This window comes from Spermophilus citellus (assembly GCF_964194105.1).
Source record: "Spermophilus citellus genome assembly, chromosome: 12".
NCBI lineage: Eukaryota > Metazoa > Chordata > Mammalia > Rodentia > Sciuridae > Spermophilus > Spermophilus citellus.
Genome location: NC_138198.1, coordinates 33,760,363 through 33,765,629, shown reverse-complemented (window position 1 = coordinate 33,765,629; position 5,267 = coordinate 33,760,363). Strand labels below are relative to the sequence as shown.

At 36.6% G+C, this 5,267-nt stretch overlaps 1 pseudogene across 1 annotated transcript; it reads right to left on the bottom strand.

The window, feature by feature from the left end:
• Positions 1–4,058: 4,058 nt before the first annotated feature.
• LOC308631407 (putative monooxygenase p33MONOX) lies at positions 4,059–4,725 on the bottom strand (annotated as a pseudogene). Its single transcript has one exon. The product of its transcript is annotated as a putative monooxygenase p33MONOX (transcript).
• Between the last annotated feature and the right edge of the window lie 542 nt (positions 4,726–5,267).

The following is a 5,267-nucleotide window of genomic DNA, read 5'->3' as shown; positions in this document are numbered from 1 at the left end:
TTTTTATGCTTTTATATATTGATGTAGTCAATTTATTTTTTTATTTTTTCTCTTATTCTTTAAGTGTGATATCTAAAAAATGTTGCTAAATTTAATGCAGATTTATTTATTTGTGAGTTATGTAGTTTTCAATTTTGCAATTATATCTGGGATCCATGTTAAAGTTTTTTTTAAAGTCTTTTTTTGAGAGAGAGAGAGAAGTTTTTTAATGTTTATTTTTCAGTTTTTGGTGGACACAACATCTTTATTTTATTTTTATATGGTGCTGAGGATCGAAACCAGCACCCCGCACATGCCAGGCAAGGGCGCTACCTCTTGAGCCACATCCCCAGCCCCAGCCCCAGCTGCTGTTCTTTTAGTTTTGATTTTGTGTTTTGTAGGATGTGAGGTAGAGCTTCAGATTTATTTTAGTACTTGTGGATATACACTTAACATTTCTTGAAAGACAATACTTTCCTTATTGAACTGTCCTTATTGAACCCATGTTCAAATTATCTGACCCTAAATTTAGGATTGATATCTATATTCTTTGTTCTAGTCTATTGATCTCTTTCTGTATTCTAATGTTAGTACCACAGTGTCTTGGTTACTATAGTTTTGCACTGGGTTTTGAAATATAGAAATAAAGTTTTTTGTAGTTTTCCAACTTTCTTCTTTTTCAAGAAAATTTTAGCTACTTTGTGTATTCCTAAATGCATTTTTATAAATTAATTTATAAAATTTTTTATAAATTCAGTTGATAAATTTCTGCCTAAAAAAAAAGAAGAAGAAGCGGGGATATTCAAAGTGATTGTGTTGAGTCTATAAATCAATTTGTTTAAGGAGTACTTCCATCTTAACAATTTTAAGTTCTATGCTCCATGGCTGTGTATGTATTTCCAAAAATTAGCATCTTTTAAATTTTATTTCAACAATATTTTTTTGTTTTCAACAAAATGTGTATAAATGTATTCAAGATTATTTAAGTATAAATTATATTGAAAACTATTATTTTAAAAAGTATAATGTTGCTGAGTGTGGTAGCTCATGCTTATAATCCCAGTGGCTCAGGAGGCTGAGCCAGGAAGAACGCGAGTTCAAAGCCAGATTCAGCAAAAGCAAAATGCTAAGTCAGTGAGACCCTGTCTCTAAATAAAATACAAAATAGGGCTAGGGATGTGGCTCAGTGGTCAAGTGTCCCTGAGTTCAATCCCTAGTACCTCCCCTGCCAAAAAAGTATAATGTTGTTTATCATTGTCTTAACTTCTTTTGTAAATTCATTCTTTTGTATTTTATTTTTTTTCATTTTTATTTTTAAAGTAATTGTTTTATAAATTTAATTTTCAGCTTGTTCATTGCTAATTTAATGTGTAGAAAGTTTGATGATTTTATGAAAAGTAGACTTTTTATTTTTATTTTCTCTATCATTTGCCCATGTTTTATTTCATTTATATCTAGTCTAGTCTTTGTTACTTTCTTGATTCTACTTGTTTTAAGTTTGCTATGCTGTTCTTTTTATAGTTCTTTATATTAGGTGATTTGAGATTTTCCTATTTTTTCTTTTTCTTTTTTGTACTGGGGATTGAACACAAGGGCAATTTGTCACTGAGTTATATCCCCAGCCCTTTTTATTTTTTCATTTTCAGACAGGGTCTGGCTAAGTTGCTTAGGGCCTCGCTAAATTGCTGAAGCTGAACTAGAAATTGCAATCCTCCTGTCTCAGTTTTTTGAGTTGCTGGGATTATAGGCGTGCACCACTGTGCCTGACCAGATTTTTCTTCTTTCTTAAAATTGACATTTATAGCAATAATTTTTTTCCACTTGTACACTTTATCTATATCCCATAAGTTTTGTAATACTTGTTTTTGTTTATCTTGAAGTATTTCCTATTTCCCTGGGTTTTTTTTTTTTTGACTCATTGTTTACTTAGCAAAATGTTGTTTAATTCCTACATATTTCTGAACTTCCTAAGGATTTCAAAGTTTGGGCATAGTATCAAGTGTTCTTTTGGGATGGTGGTTTTAAAATTCAGAGATAGTCAGTTCTCTCCATTGTCTGCAGTGCTGCCACATTTGGTTACCACACTGGCAAATGAGAAAATTTGACAAATTATTTTTTTTTAATTTGTTCTATGACTTGTGTTAGTTATAAGAGGTCTGAAATTCTTCATGTTAGCTCACTAGTCTATGTTTCTGTTTGAGAAAATGCGAGAATTTATCACTCTGCCCTTCTTCAAGTCAATTCCCCCAAATATCTTTTTGTTTTAGATAGTAAGAATTTTTATTGTTGCCAGGCATGATGGCACATGTCTGTAATCCCAGTGGCTCTGGAGGCTGAAACAGGAGGATCATGAGTTCAAAGCCAGCCTCAGCAACAGCAAGGTGCTCAGCAACTCAGTGAGACACTGTCTCTAAATAAAATACAAAATAGGGCTGAGGATGAGGGTCAGAGGCACGTGCCCCTGAGTTCAATCCCTGATATACCCTCCCAAAAAAATTAAGGATTTTTTTGTGGTTAAAAAACAAGAGATCATTTCAGAAGATACAAGTAAATTAATTTTTCTGACAATTTTAGACTCCAAGGATTCTCTATGAGAATTATTTATAAAGAAAATACTACCCAAAACAAACAGCAACTATCTGACACAGTGTTCAAGACAATGTACATGTATACAGTGAGGAAAAATTAAGACAGTTTATTTATTTGCCTCAATAAGAAATGTGTTGCATAAAAGAATGAGGCTCATCTTCTGGTGAAAAATACTTTCATTATAGAAAAATTTTGAATTTTTCCATCATTCTTCCAAAAATTTTCAGGGTCTGAGCTGGACAAAGAAATCAAACTAAGGTGACATTGGGCTGGGGTTGTGGCTCTTAGGCAGAGTGCTTGCCTAGCATGTGTGAGGCAATGGGTTCAATCCTCAGCACCACATAAAAATAAAATAAAGATATTGTGTCCACCTATAACTAAAAAATAAATATTGAAAAATAAGGTGACATTTATTTCACATGAACCTCAAGTCTGTAATCTAACTGTACTTACCATTTTCTTCACTGTAAAATTTTAACATCCAGGGGCTTGGGATGTAGCTCAGTAGTAAAGCACTTGCCTACACGCCCAAGGCCTTAGTTTCAATCCCCAGCACCCCTTTCCCCCCAAAAAAGCAAAATGAAACTTAACATCCATTTATCAATATGCAAGACTAGTGTTTGTTCTGTGACATGTGAAAGACAAGCATCCCTCTAACAGCAGTGACCCAAGAGATACTAAGAGGCATGAAAAACTGGCTATAGGACAAGGTCATCCCCATCACATTGACCAGAAAACAAGGAGAATCCAGTTTCAGTCTAGAAATAGTTAATATCCAAGTTTGACTGTTAACTGTATGTAGACCCCAAATAAGTCTTAGGTTCTCCTAACAGAGTGTGAACACAGGACCAGCAGGGTCAAGAAGGTCAAATGCACCCAATCATGTCTATGCCATGTACCTCTCTGCCATGATGGATCACTGGTTACACTGATGTTGGTAAAAAGAATCAAGAAGCCTAGTTTTGGGAATAGCATAAATATTATTACCTAGTTAAACAGTGATCAAATTTCTAGTCTAGGGCAAAGGATACAAAAATAGGTAATAAAGTTCCCCAAACATAACTGTTGAGATTTTCCAATCTGACTTTAAAAGAGTACAAAAGGATTTCTTCCATACCACAAGGACAAGTTTATACCAGTGTTTCTCAGAATCAATAATATTTCCAGCTCTAGCCTAAGTTTAACAGATTTATTAATTATATCATTGCTATGTCAGAGCCAAAGTGAAAGCAGAGTGAGAGGCAAGAAACCCCCCATCCAGAATCACTGGTATAAATATCACTCTAGAAGACAGTGAGCATGAGCACATTCAAGTCACAGGGTCTAAGGATGGATCTGTGGCAGTTGCTTCTTCCCTTCTATCACTGGGACATACATCTTGGGTGACTTGAAGGTTGGGTAACTTTAAGGTTGGTGTGTGTTTAGCCATCTGGGTGGTGTGGGCACAGATCAGCTCCATGAGAGATGCACTCCTTCATGAGTCTAATTGGCTAAACCTCCAGAATCAGATTTGTGAAAGGGTCTTGGTCCAAAAAGGTTTCATTTGTTGATGAGAATCTGTCCTTATCCCCACTTCCAGGGTCCATGGTGCTAGAATTTGGGTTGGGTAAGGCTGCAGAGGACCCAGATTTAAACCATTCCCTAGGCCTTTGCTTAAGAGAACACTGAGGCGTGCTACTTGGGGTAGACTAGGCTGATGCAGGCTGCTTTCTTCTTTTGTTATCTCTGCACTCTGCAGCTTTAGTTTGTGGGATGCTTCTGCACTTAGAGTTGCTTGGCCTCTTCAGTGGTAGGCCCTTGTGGGTTGTTACATAGCCAGTCTCTCTCAGCCCTGTCTGTTGCTCAAAATGCTGAATGTTCTCCTGGGTCTGTTTTGTGATCAGAGTATTCATGATGACATGAATAGATTTAGCCTTCACTAGTATAGTCAGTGACCTTTGATAGGGTCACCGCATTTGGGGATGTTCTGTCCTTCCTCTTACTTGTCAAGGTGCTGATACTTGTGCTCTGGAATCACTGGCTTCCAGGGGATGCTGCCCATATCTGATGGGGTTGGCGTCATGGGCATAGCAGCACATACTTCCCATGGGACAGAGACATCTTGCTGAGAGACCCAGGAGTCTCAAGAGCAGGCACTTCTGGTATTCTTGAAACCATCAAAAGAGTGGGATTCAGGTCATTTTCTATCTATAATTTGGACTTGAGTCCCTACCACCACAGTGAAATGATTTCACAACTTTGCTGACAGACAGGTGTTAATGAGGAACACTGTCCAAATGCTGTAAATTAGCAAAGCTTTCCAGGAACAGTCCATCCAGAAATTCTGTTTTTCTATTTCCTCTAAAATACCTGCAGCCCCAATTCTGGCACTAAAGAGACCCTGAGGACCAACATCTCCAGAGAGGCTGTGGCACAGCCCAGAGCCAAGCCATCCTGAGAGCAGTGGTAACACTGACTCTCCACCCCCCATTACAGAGCACAAAACAACTCCTATACTCTTTACAAAGAGCTTTGTGTTAGAGTAATGTCATTCCTATTTTTCAAAAAACTGAATTAAAACCCAGATATGAAATGGTTCACTCAAGATTATGCTGCTTGTTAATTACATAGCAAGAAATTTACCTGTCTTTTTTTTCTATTTTTTTTCCTACCTTATCACAGCTCATACACTCTATTGCCATTTACTTAAACTTAAGATA